Raw genomic sequence first — 14,297 nt, 5'->3', positions numbered from 1 at the left:
TTCAGAAGAATAAAATATAACAATTATCAATGTAAATCAAAACGAATATCCCATGGAGATCTGGATTTGGAATGATACTCAAAATCAAAGTGGAAAATCAAATTACAGGCTGATCCAACTTCAGTGGAAATGCCTCATGACAAGGAAAAGATGCTCAGTATTGTGTGTGGCCTCCACGTGCTTGTATGACCTCCCTACTGTACAATGCCTGGGCATGCTCCTGATGAGGCGGCGGATGGTCTCCTGAGGGATCTCCTCCCAGACCTGGACTAAGGCATCCGCCAACTTCTGGACAGTCTGTGGTGGAATGTGATGTTGGTGGATGGAGCGAGACATGCTGTCCCAGATGTGCTCAATCGGATTCAGGTCTGGGGAATGGGTGGGCCAGTCCATAGCTTCAATGCCTTCATCTTGCTGGAACTGCTGACACACTCCAGCCACATGAGGTCTGACATTGTCCTGCATTAGGAGGAACCCAGGGCCAACGGCACCAGCATATGGTCTCACAAGGGGTCTGAGGATCTCATCTCGGTACCTAATGGCAGTCAGGCTACCTCTGGCAAGCACACGGAGGGCTGTGCGGACCTCCAAAGAAATGCCACCCCACACCATTATTGACCCACTGCCAAACCGGTTATGTTAAAGGATAATGCAGGCAGCAGATCGCTCTTCATGGCGTCTCCAGACTCTGTCACATGTGCTCAGTTTGAACCTGCTTTCACCTGTGAAGAGCACAGGGCACCTGTGGCGAATTTGCCAATCCTGGTGTTCTGTGCAAATGCCAAGCATCCTGTACGGTGTTGGACAACCCCCATCTGTGGATGTTGGGCCCTCAGACCATCCTCATGGAGTCAGTTTCTAACCGTTTGTACAGACATATGCACATTTGTGGCCTGCAGGAGGTCATTTTGCAGGGCTCTGTCAGTGCGCCTCCTGTTCCTCCTTGCACATCTGGTGTACTGGCCTGTCTCCTGGTAGTGCCTTCAGCTTCTGGACACTACGCTGACAGACACAGCAAACCTTCTTGCCACAGCTCGCATTGATGTGCCATCCTGGATGAGCTGCACTATCTGAGCCACTTGTGTGGGTTGTAGAGTCTGTCTCATGCTACGACAAGTGTGAAAGCACAATCAACATTCAAAAGTGTCCAAAACATCAGCCAGAAAGCATTGGTACTGAGATGTGGTCTGTGGTCCCCACCTACAGAACCACTCCTTTATTGAATGTGTCTTGATAATTGCCAATAATTTCCATCTGTTGTCTATTCCATTTGCACAACAGCATGTGAAATTGTCAATCAGTGTTGCTTCCTAAGTGGACAGTTTGATTTCACAGAAGTTTGATTTACCTGGAGTTATATTCTGTTTGTGTTCCCTTTATTTTTTTGAGCAGTGTATTTACCTTGAAAATTTGTGACGTGTTCCATACTTATTTCACCTGCTGTATATATACGGTAAGTTGTATTGAAGGTGCTCATAAACCTTAGAATTTATTTTTACAATGTAGTATTTTTCAGTTTTTCTAAAGGCATGATTAAAAATATTCTACAGTATTGTTAAGCGTCTCAGTTTATATAATAAACCTTAGAATTGATGAATACAGTGATATATTTACAACCAAACTGTAATCTTGAAAATGCCGTCCAATCTATAGGCAGCATGTTGTACAGCAGCAAAGGTATTTTAGTTCTGTGGCAGAAGACTCAGTGATTTCTATAAAACTATTTAAATATCTGTTTTTTATGGCATAGGAGTTGGGTGGTCTCACTGAATGATTGCCAGCCTTCTTCATTTGAATGCCAATCAGTGAGGAAGATTGCCCACTGGACTTCTAAAGCTGGAATGAGCAGTAATAACAAAAAAGTTACACTGAAACCTGTTTCCACAAAATTATACTCTGCTACTTCTGCTCCTATATCATGCAGCCACAGATCAGACCACATGTTCAATGTGACAGATGCCCCGTAAGGGTATTAGCTGTAATGAGAAGTCCATGGGCTTTACTGCTGCAGTGAAGATACTGTAATCCTCTTATGCCAATTACCTTGTGGTTCTCCTAGTAAATATATTGTATTATATTATCACCAATTCATTAAAATGATAGAATAATGTATGTAGATTCCTTACTGATAATGATGTCTAGTTTGGCTCTGAGTGCATTTTGCAGCATCTTAACTTATCAAGTCTCTCCAGATGATGAGAAATTAATTGGGACTTTGTAAATCTTTTTGATATTTTATACTTGAAATTACTGTTGAATATATTAGGGTATATGCACAACCTTACAGTCTACTTTGGTTTCCCTGATTTTGAAAACATGTTAAATATTTCATAAATATGTATAATTTTCAAATAGTGGTAATTTGTCAAAATTAAGAGCCTGATTCATCAAGGCCAGTGTTGTTCATGCCAGTCTTCATGGGGGAGTGTCATAGAATCATAGAATGTTAGAGTTGGAAGAGACCTCCTGGGTCATCGTGTCCAACCCCCTGCTCAATGCAGGATTCACTAAACCATCTCAGACAGATATCTGTCCAGCCTCTGTTTGAAGACTTCCATTGAAGGAGAACTCTCCACCTCTCGTGGCCGCCCGTTCCACTCATTGATCACGCTCACTGTCAAAAAGTTTTGTCTAATCTGTATCTTCTCCCTTTCCGTTTCCTTCCATTACTTCTCGTGTTTCCATGAGCAAATGACAATAAGGATGATCCCTCTAAACTGTGACATCCCTTCAGATATTTGTAGACCACTATTAAGTCTCCTCTTAGCCTCTCCTCTTTTTTACAAGCTAAACATTCCCAGATCCTTTAACCATTCCTCGTAGGACATACTTTGCAAGTCCGCTCACCATCCTGGTAGCTCTTCTCTGAACTTGCTCCAGTTTTTCAATGTCTTTTTTAAAATGTGGTGCCCAGAACTGGACACAGTATTACAGATGAGGCCTGACCAAGGAGAAGCATAGGGGGAGAATTACTTCACGTGATCTAGACTCTATGCTTCTATTAATATATCCTCGTACTGTATTTGCCTTTTTTGCTGCTGCATCACACTGTTGACTCATGTTCAGTCTGTGATCTATTAGTATACCCAAGTGTTTTTCACACATGCTGTTGCTTAGTTCTATTCCTTCCATTCTGTAGATGTATTTTAGTTTTTCTTGCCCAGGTGTAGAATCTTGCATTTCTCCCTGTTAAATATCATTCTATTAGTTGCTGCTCATTGTTCAAGCTCATCTAGATCCTTCTGAATCCTTTCTCTGCCTTCCCTAGTGTTAGCTATCCCTCCTAGCTTTACATGATCTGCAAATTTGATTAGTTTCTCTTCAGTTGCTTGGAAGTCAGGCACTCCTTACTCATGAAGAGGTGCTCATAAAGTTATAAGGAGAACTGTAACTATTTCAGGAAGAATAAAATCAGCTCCCGGAACAAGGATCCCTGATGCACTGAAAAAGCCTTGTAGTATTACAAGAGTTCACATGCAGGAAAAATGTATAAATCCAAGAAAGGGGTCCTCAAAATAACATCTTTATTGAAAATCCATTAAAAATCCAATGTGGAATAGCATACGCATTTCTGACCAATTGTCCTTAAAGGGGTTATCCACTACTTGGACAACCACTTGATCTAAATGTTTGGAACCGATAAAATAAAAAGTGTATGCTCCCCTCCTGTGATGGCGCCGTTCCAGCAGTGCCAGCGCTTGTGGTCCTGGGGCTCTCGTGCGGTTGTTGTAACACATGACTTCAGAGCTGGCATCACTGTCTTCGCCTTCGGACATCTTAAACATGAAGAGGAAGTCAGGGCTGCAGTTGATCTGACTTCCTCTTCATGTTCAAAACGTGTGAAGGTGGGGACAGTGACACCAGTACTGATTGATTGTCAGCGTCATATGTCACAAAAGCCACACAAGAGTCTCAGGCCCGCGAGTGCTGAAACCACTGGAACGGCACTGGCACGGGAGGTGATTATACTCTTTATTTTATCATCCCCAAACATTTAGATCAAGAATGGGTTTTCTGAGTAGTGTTCAACCCCTTTAATCATTGCATACCTAATTAAAGGGAACCTGTCAGCAGAATTGTGCACCGTAACCTACTAAGACTGTCAGGTTGGCACCATTATACTGATTTAAAATGATACCTTGGTTGATGAAATGCATCTTGTGGTTGTTGTTTAACCTTTATTTTCAGTTTTGAGTTAATGATATGCTCGTGCCTCGGGGTGGGTCTGGAGGGGGGTCTTTGTGGTGCTCTGCTTAGGTATTCATAATAGAATCAGAAAGAAAAAATGAACGCAAGAACCAATAATAATAAGTACAATATTTTATTTAACAAAAAACAGACAAAGTTTTTAAAGTGGGAAACCAAAAAATTGGCACCAACTACCCACCACATGTTATACAGAGGTTGTACATGGAAATGGATAAGATAACATACTTCACAAGATAGTACACATACAAGAAAAAAAGCAAAAAAAATCCTAGTGGAAAAACATTCTCCTAAAGGAGTGTGAAGAGCTATAGAAGAGGGTCAAGATGGTACAAACATTACCTCTAGTGAAGGTGCCTGCCCTTATGCACGTTTCAGCTATTGTCTTCTTCTGGGGGTGTATTAGGTATTCACTGCTGCAGACTGCTGACAGATCACTGACCCTTCAATGACCTTCCTCCTAGTTTGCATAATGAATGCCTGTACATAGCGAAGAAAAAAAAACCCTTCTGCAGGCAATCCAGCCGTGGCACCTGCGCTGCAGCATAATTGCATATTTAATGCGCAGTTACAACATGTGGTTGAGCTTTTCCTGAAGTGTAAAAAAAAATAAATGGCGCCGCCTGCGTAGTAGCAACTATCGGTGTGCGTACAGAGATCCGATGGCTGCTATTGAGCAGGTGCCAGCGGCGCCATCTTGCTAGAGAAGAAAAAAAATAATCTCCAAGATGGCGCTCCTCCAAGATTGCCAAGAGCTTCTACGGCGCGGGTGGCGCCATCTTGGAGGAGGAATTCTTTTACTTTTCTAGCAAGATGATGCTGCAATAGCAGCTATGTACACCAATAGCTGCTACTGCGCAAGCGCCATTTTAAAATTATTTTTGTTATACCACTCAGGAAAAGCTCAACCACATGTAACTACACAGTAAACATGCAATTATGCTGCAGCACAGGTGCCAAGGGCTGTCATCTGCTGCAGAAGGGTTTTTTTTAGTATGTACATATATTCATTATGTAAACTAGGGGCAGGTCACTGAGGGATTAGTGACCTGTCAGCAGTCTGCATTATAAATGCCTAATCAGAGCACCACATGAAGACCTCTGCCCCCACAGGCCGCCTTGGAGCATGAGTATATCATTAATCTTTATTTTCAGTTTTTAGTTAAACAACCACAAGACGGATTTCATCAGCCAAGGTATCATTTTAATCAGTACAACGGGTGACAGGTTCCCTTTAACCCCTTTCCGACATTGGGCGTACATTTACGCCGATGTCGGACTCCCTCCCTTTGATGTGGGCTCCGATGGGGAGTCCACATCTTCACAGGTTATGTCAGCTATTTTGAACAGTTGACATGTGCCCACAATAGCCGCGGGTGGAATTGCGATCCACCTGTGGCTATTAACCAGATAAATGCCGCTGTCAAACTCTGACAGCGACATTTAACAAGCGCTTCTGGCACTTGCGCCAGAAATACGCACACTGGTGACCTGCGTCACAAGATCGCGGGTCACCGGTGTTTTGGCATGACAACCGGAAGTCTCTTGGAGACCTCTATGGTTGTCAGTGCCTGCTTGCTGTGAGCGCCACCCAGTGGTTGGCGCTCATAGCAAGTGAGTAAATCTGTTATAAAGAGGCAATCTGATCATCGCCTCTATGTAGCAGAGCCAATCGGGTTGTGGCAGCTTCTAGTCTCCCGTGGAGACTATTGATGAAGCATGCCAAAGGTAAAAATATAAAAGTTCAAATCACCCCCCTTCGCCCCATTCAAAATAAAATAATAAAAATAAAATCAAACATACACTTTTTTGGCATCGCTGCCTTCAGAATTGCCCGATCTATCAATAAAAAAAAAAAAAAAAAAAGGATTAACCTGAATTTGCGGTTTTTTTGGTCGCCGCGACATTACATTAAAATGCAATAACGGGCGATCAAAAGATCATATCTTCACTGTGAGAATCATGTGGGAATAGTGGATGAGGGCAGGTATATCTCGCCCAGATTCCTTTCCTATGTGGCCTAGTCTGGTCAGTATCGCACCTGCTTGCTAATGAATAATGGGAGGTGGATATAAAAGGATGCCAGGTGGTTGTGTGAGTGTCTCAGCCTGGGAACACAGAGAGCCTGTCTGTGTGAGAGACACACGTGAGTGAAAGCAGTGCCCACTGCAACTGTGGTTTGGCTGGACGGGAGAAGCCCGCCAGTTGGTAGTTAGGTTGTCCATTGTTTAGTTAGTGCCGGACAGGCAAGGATTTGTTTTATGTTTTATTTCCTTTTGCATTGCTTTCACCGTTAATAAACCTGACCCAGGGTCAGTTACACCCGAATCCCAGCTCTGCGCCTGAGTTTCATGCTGAACGCACGTGACCTTTGACCCCAGCAAAGCCGATCCCGGAGTGTTTTATCACAGCACCAAAATTGTATTAAAAACATCTGCCCGGCATGCAAAAAATGAGCCCTCGCCCAACCCCCGATCACAAAAAATGGAGACGCTACGGGTATCGGAAAATGGCATAATTTTTTTTTTTTAGCAAAGTTTGGAAATTTTTTTCACCACTTAGATAAAACAGAACCTAGACATGTTTGGTGTCTATGAATTCATAATGGCAGGTCAGTTTTAGCATTTAGTGAACCTAGTAAAAAAAAAAAAAAAAGGCAAACAAAAAAATAAGTGTGGTATTGCACTTTTTTTTTGCAATTTCAACGCACTTGGAATTTTTTACCATTTTCTAGTACACGACATGGTAAAGCCAATGGTATCGTTCAAAAGTAAAACTCGTCCCGCAAAAACTAAGCCCTCACACGGCCATATGGACGGAAAAATAAAAAAGCTATGGCTCTGGGAAGAAGGGGAGCGAAAAACGCAAAACCAAAAAAAGCTCCTGGGGTTAAAGTGGGAGTCACACATGGCAATTTCACTAGCGAGATCGCTGCTGAGTCACAACTTTTGTGACACAACAGCGATCTCACCAGCAAGATCGCTGTGTGTGACAGCGATCAGCGACCTGCCCCCCTGCCGGTATCGCTGATCGCTGCAAGAAACCTCTGGACATATTTTTCGTCGCTGGTCTCCCGCTGGCCAGCACGCATCGCTGCATGTGACAGGCAGGAGACCAGCGATCAGCTGTAAAAAATAATAAAAAAAAAAATAAAAAATATTGTTATTCTCACCTTCCGACATACCGCGCAGCCATCCCACCACTCCACGCACCCGGTCCCAGTGATCCTTTGCACGAATGACAGCGAGAAGTCGCGCTGCCGAGAGACCGTGACATTCGCGCAAAGGATTACTGTGACCGAAGCGTGGAGAGAGGCAGGATGGCTGCGTGGGACGTCGGAAGGTGAGAATAACAATATTTTTTATTTTAATTCTATTTTTTTTACAGGGATATGGCATCAGCGCTAACGAACACAGCGATGCCGGGCGCTCGGCATCGCTGTACTGATCGCTGGTGAAGCTGTCTGTTTGACAGCTCACCAGCGATCACATAGCGACTTACCAGCGATCCTGACACGTTGATATCGTTGTCGGGATCTCTGGTAAGTCGCTATGTGTGACTCCAGCTTAACACTGAAATCTTCAGCTATGTAGGTCATGCCCTGCAGGGCTGTGTGGCAATCATCCACAACCCTTGAAAAGCTAAGTAACCCTTTGTTTACCAGTTTATCTTCTATAGGTCCCTCACAAAAGAATACACAAACAAATTGTGTACATTGACAGGTAAACACTGTGCACCTCTGCAAAATGGCAATATACAATAATCTGCATAATACACACATAACTAAAACAAGACAAAGAACATAGAGGAGAATTTGCAGTAGAATGTCAGTGTCTGCCTCCAGCTCCTCCCTCTACCTCCCTTCTTCATAGAACTTTATGAACACCAACTGTCATCTATCTCCGTAATGGGAAAAATGTCTTTCTTAAATATAGATATTACCCATGAATTGAGAGTGAAAGCTCACAAAAACCCTGATACCAGCAAAGCAAGCCAAATGGCTTTAAATACTTACAAAAAGGGTGCCAGTCACACCCACATCACATTTAAAAACAAATTGATCCCTACATAACACTCAGTACAAGGTCAGAAAACATGGGAAGATAAAGTGAATATTGTGCATGGCCTTGGGAATAGAATGCTAGCCCAAGCTAATGGCATAGGTATGCCGAGTCAAGTGTCCATATGTGGATTTACTGGTAGAGATGAGCGAATATGTTCGGGTTCCCTATTATTCTGCAAGCTATAGCGCTTGCTGAATAAGCTACAGTGGGAACTCGGCTTCCTGGATCACAGCGGCTGAATAGCTGATCGGCACCACAGCTGCATGTGTCGTGGCTGTGTGACAGCCCAGCACACAGGCTTCTCCATGCATGTGTTGTGACTGTGACACAACCGCGACACATGCAGCTGCGGCGCCGATCAGCTGGTGCAATCCAGGAAGCACTATAACTTGCCGAATAAGAGGGAACCTGAACATGTTCGCTCATCTCTATTCACTGGCCCTCAAAACACATTTAACAGTCCCAAACACTTTCTGGAGAGGAAGTGTCGGTGCACAGTAACATACAGTGCTGAGCTGTATTCCACAACTGTTCTGAGCCAGAACATAGTAAGAACCACTTAAATAAAGGGAATGCCCACAAACAAAAATCATTTTAATCAATACATCATGGAATAATAATTATTTCCACAATTGGAAGCATTTTTTTTAAAATGTTCCTGTGCTGAGATAATCTTATAAATATGCTCTGCTGTGTACTGTGTAATGGCTGTGTCTGACCGTACAGGGACATGGTCTGATCATACCACAGCTCCTGAGCAGGGGAGGAAGCAACATAGAGTATACAGGCATTAGGGCAAAGGATCACAGCTGATTCTATTTGTGGTAAAACATTTCACTGCCTGTTTTTAGACAATGGTTTACCTCAAAGAATCAGCTACGATCCAGTGCTGTAATGTCTGTATACTCTCTTTTGCTTCCTCCCCTGCCCAGGAGCTGGGTGTGTTCAGACTGTACATTGTCCTGTACGGTCATACTCCGCTACTACACAGTACATAGGGGCACTTTTAGAAGATTATTTCAGCACAGGAACATGTTTTTAACACATCCACTTGTGTAACTTTTATTATTCCAAGATCTATTGATTAAAATGAACTTTGTTTGTGGAAAAACCTATTTTAAGAGAAATGACAGTCTGTCATTACTTTAAAACATGGTCAGTCTATCCGAAAAGTTGCTTGAATCTTGAAAGTATCATTAACTGCAGTCATGAAAACTATTAGTCACTATGATGAAATTGCCTCTCCTGAGGACTGCCACAAGAAAGGAACACAAAGAATTACCTTTTCTGTAGGAGATAAGTTCATCAGAGTTACAAACCACAAAAACTGTAGATTGACAGCAACTCAGATACGATCTCTTATAAATGATGCATAGACATGAAGTAGTAGACACATCTCAACCAGAGGAAACTGCGAGAAGCAGGCCTTTATGGTTGCTGCAAAGAAACCAATAATGGGGGCCGCAAACACGAAGACAACTTGTTTAGGCCAAGCAACACAAGGATTGGATTGGACATTAGATCAATGGTCTTATGAGCCAAAATTCGATCATTTTGGTACCAACCACCCTGTCTTTGTAAAAGTCATAAAAGAATACAAAATGGTCTTTGAGTGCGTGGTGCCTATTGTGAAGTGTGGAGATTGAAGTATGACGGTGTAAGGGTGGTTTGCTGATATCACGGTTGGTGATTCCTTCCAAATTCTAGGTACAATTGCACAGCATGGCTACTACAGCATTTGGCACTGACATGCCATCCCATGTGCTTTGCATTTAGGGGGACTATCATTTGCGTTGCAACAAGACAATGGCCCAAAACGCATCATGAGGCTATGTTAGTGCTGTTGTCGAAAAGAAGAGGAATGGAGTGCTGTGTCAGATAACATGGCCTCTACGTAGAACTACTTGATCACATTTAAGTTAAGATAGTTTGGGATGAGTTGGACCACAAAGTGAAGGCGAAGCAGCTGTGGGAACTACATCAAGATTTGATTATTACTTCAAACCAATTTTAGTGATATTATTTAAAAAAAAAACATAATTCCACAATGGAGTTGTTCATGTGAAAAGAGTTACATAGAACATACATAAAATTAAACTGACAGACGGGTACAGAGGACGAAGGGACTCTCCATTTATAAGCTTACAATCTACGGGGTAAGGCCGCATTCAGACATCAGGTTTTATTTTTTTTAAATATGAGAAAAACAGATCGTAATCCATTTTTTTTTCACTGATGAGAAAAAATAAGTTTCTCCACTTTTTCCAATTAGTCAGTTAAAAAGCACATGTATGTTTTTTCACTGACCCATAGCCTTGGATTGCCAGTTTTGTTTCTGACACTCGGATGAATATAGAATACGTCTCCGTTATTTTGCACAGACCATTCGCCTCAGTTCAAGGACATATGAATAGCCTCATAGATTGTTATAGTTATGAGTGCTACAGCTCTGGCAAAAATTAAGAGACCACTTTCAAATGTTCAGTTTGTCTGATTTTTCTCTTTATAGGTATATTTTTGAGTAAAATGTAAATTGTTCTTTTAATCTATAAACTTCTGACAACATTTCTCCAAATTTCAAAGCAATAAATTTTGTATTTTTTTCCTGACAAATAAAAATGGACAAAAATTTAAAAAAAAAAACAGTGGTTTGAGACCTCAAATAATGCAAAGAAAACAAGTTCATAATCATTTAGAAATAACAATGCTAATGTTTTATCTCAGGAAGAGTTCAGAAATCAATATTTTGTGGAATAACCATGATTTTTATAAACAGCTTTCATGCATCTTGGCATGCTTGCCACCAGTCTTTCACACTGCTCCTGGCGCAAAAATGTAAGCAGTTCTTCTTTGTTTGATGGCTTGTGACTATCAATCATCCTCTTGATTACATTCCAGAGGTTTTCAATGGGGTTCAGGTCTGGAGAATGGGCTTCCCATGGCAGGGTTTTGATGTGGTAACCTCTTATTTTTTTTGCCAGAGATGTATGTGTGGAAAAAAAGGATAACACTCATACATGGAAAACTAAAGTGTGAATGAGCTTAGGGTATGTGCACACGTTGCAGATTTGCCTGCGTTTTTTTCTGCACAGATTCTGTATCTCTTGGTAGAAAACACAGGTAAAAATCCACGCAAATTTGATGCGGATTTTCATACGCCTTTTTATGCGGCTTTGTATGCTTTTTGTAAGCTAAATAAAGATCTATTATTTAACAAAAAAAAAAGAATTGTGATGTCATTTTTGTCCAGCCTCTTCTTTTTCATACTCCATTGAAGAATAATGTTTACACACACCGATAGATCGATATATTGATATATCTATAGATAGAACAAATCTGCGTTAGACCAGGGTTATACTTGCGAGAAACTCGCACGAGTCTCGCACCTCAATACCCGGCACTGCCGCCGACACTTGGACCAGAGCGTTGAGCTGCATAGAAATACATGCAGCCGCACACTCTGGTCCCGAGCGCCGACGACAGTGCCGAGTATTGAGGTGCAAGACTCAATAGAGTTTAACACAAGTGTGACCTTGTCCTTAAACGCAATATCTGTTTAATTTAAAAAAAAAAAAGGGGGGAAACAATTGTGTGCTCCCGCACAATTTTCCAGTCCAGAGAGGGAAAGCCAGCAACTGCGGGCCGATGTTTATATCCTGGAAACGGAGTAATACCCATGGATCTTCCCACAGCTGTCTACATAGCCTTTACTGGCTATTAATAATAATCATCTTTATTTTTATATAGCGCTAACATATTCCGCAACGCTTTACAGTTTGCACACATTTTCATCACTGTCCCCAATGGGGCTCACAATCTAAATTCCCTATCAGTATGTCTTTGGAGTGTGGGAGGAAACCGGAGTGCCCGAAGGAAACCAACGCAAATACGGGGAGAACATACAAACTCCTTGCAGATGTTGTCCTTGGTGGGATTCAAACCCAGGACTCCAGCGCTGCAAGGCTGCAGCGCTAACCACTGAGCCACCGTACTGCCACTATTAAAATAGGAGGGCCCTAAAAAAAATTACGTGGGGTCCCCCTATAATTAAAAGCCAGAAAAGGCTATGCAGACAACTGCGAGCTGATATTCGTAGTCTGGGAAGGGACCATGGAAATTACCCCCCCCCGGCTACAAATATCAGCCCGCCGCTGCCCCACAATTGGTGCATCTGTAAGATGTGCCATTTCCAGTACTAAGCCTCTTCCCACTGCGGTGTAGAGGTGGCATATGGGAAAATAAGGGGTTAATGTCAACTTTGTATTGTAAGGTGATATCAAACCCGGTTAGAATGGAGAGGCGTCAATAGGACGCTTATCCATTACTAATCCTATAGTAATGAAAGAGATAAAGACACACATCCAGAAAAAAAGTATTTTAATATTCTTCATTTCACCATACTTACAACCACGCCTAATTCCCCGAAGCCCTCGATCACCTGCAAAAGATAAAAAACCAACAATATACTTCCTGTTCCGACGTAGTCCAATTAACGAGTGTCACGCGATGATCCCTATAGAACAGTGACATTGTGCGATGTCAGTGCTCTACAGTGCCTCCCACGATGCACTGACCGAAGATAATGGCTCCTGCAGTGCATCACTGAAGAGGTTACCTGAGTTCAGGCTCTCACTTTAGGGCAATGCTGCGTAGGAATTTTTCACACAGTGCTGTTGATTAGAGAATGAACTTAGGTGACCTCTCTCCCAGCAGCGGCGGAGGGATACATTGCGGAAGATTATCTTCACCTGTCAGTTCATCGCGGAGGCACTGTAGAGCACGGACATCGCCCGATGAGATCGTTGTGGGACACTCGTTATTGTTATATGTATGTTCTGTATGTGTTTTTTTTTACTGCTGAACACATGCAATGTCTGATGGGACTACTACTGTCCCATCATCCGCAATGCTGTCACTGTGAGCATTCATAGCCAGATGGGAGCAGTAGTCCCATCAGACAATGGCTGCCTACACAGACACACACGCACACACAGAGACACACACAAACACACACACAACACGCAGTAGTAATTTTTTTTCATTTTAAAAATTACAAAAAGAGAGGGGCGTGTCCTGATGCCGGCGTGAGTGGTCCTGTTTCTGCTGAGCTCCCGCCAGGCGCAAAAATCTGACGGCTGAAGCACCCTGCATCGGCGCCTAATCGGATGGGCCCCAGTATTTCAAGGAACCTGGCGCAATCGGCTGCGGTGTCCGCGGGTCCCACAACGGCCCTGGACGCCTTCCTACTTTGGGACCATGGCACCATCTTACCTCATGGAGGAGACAGCTCAGACGCCGCAGGAGCGGGTGAAGGAAACCAGACTTCTCTTCGGAGGGGCTGGTGACAGGCCCTCGGGCCGTGCTACTATTGGGCTATCCGGGGATATAGCCCCCCATCTATCTGACACTCCAGTCTTGTGTTCCCATGGTGCATTATTGCAAGAGCCCTCTTCCCCTGGCCAGCACGCTGCGGTCCTGGGCGCTGTGCAGCATGAAGGCGGGCGAAGCCATTTTCTTCCCCCTCCTAATCAGCCACATCCTAAAGATTCCTTGCAACAGAGAAGAATGGCACACAGGGAAATAAAGTGGTCTCTTTCCCCCTGTGGAGAGCCTCCTAAATTAACCCCTAGTAATCCCTGCACTGAAGCTGGGAGCGACTAGTTGGAGCGGTCCTCTGATGAGGAGAGTGGCCCCCCCGGATAATCATTTACCCCCACAGTGGCTGAAGTTCCTCTCTAATTCTCCTTTACTGGAAGACGTTGGGGTATTAACACCTTCGCTACCAAGGGTGATTTGCGCGTTAACTCCCGGGCCAATTTTTTACAATTCTGACCACTGACACTTTATGAGCTAAAAACTCTGAAATGCTTCCATGGATCTCAGTGATTCTGACACTGTTTTCTCGTGACATATTGTATTTCATGTTAGTGGTAAAATTTCATTCAAATAACTTGTGTTTATTTGTGAAAAAAACTGAAATTTGGCAAAAATTTTGAAAATTTCGCAATTTTCCAAATTTGAATTTTT

Source organism: Dendrobates tinctorius, unplaced genomic scaffold, assembly GCF_039654945.1.
Source record: "Dendrobates tinctorius isolate UK_male_01 unplaced genomic scaffold, ASM3965494v1 ptg000035l, whole genome shotgun sequence".
NCBI lineage: Eukaryota > Metazoa > Chordata > Amphibia > Anura > Dendrobatidae > Dendrobates > Dendrobates tinctorius.
The sequence above is the reverse complement of the archived record's forward strand: the minus strand, read 5'-3'. Positions refer to the sequence as shown.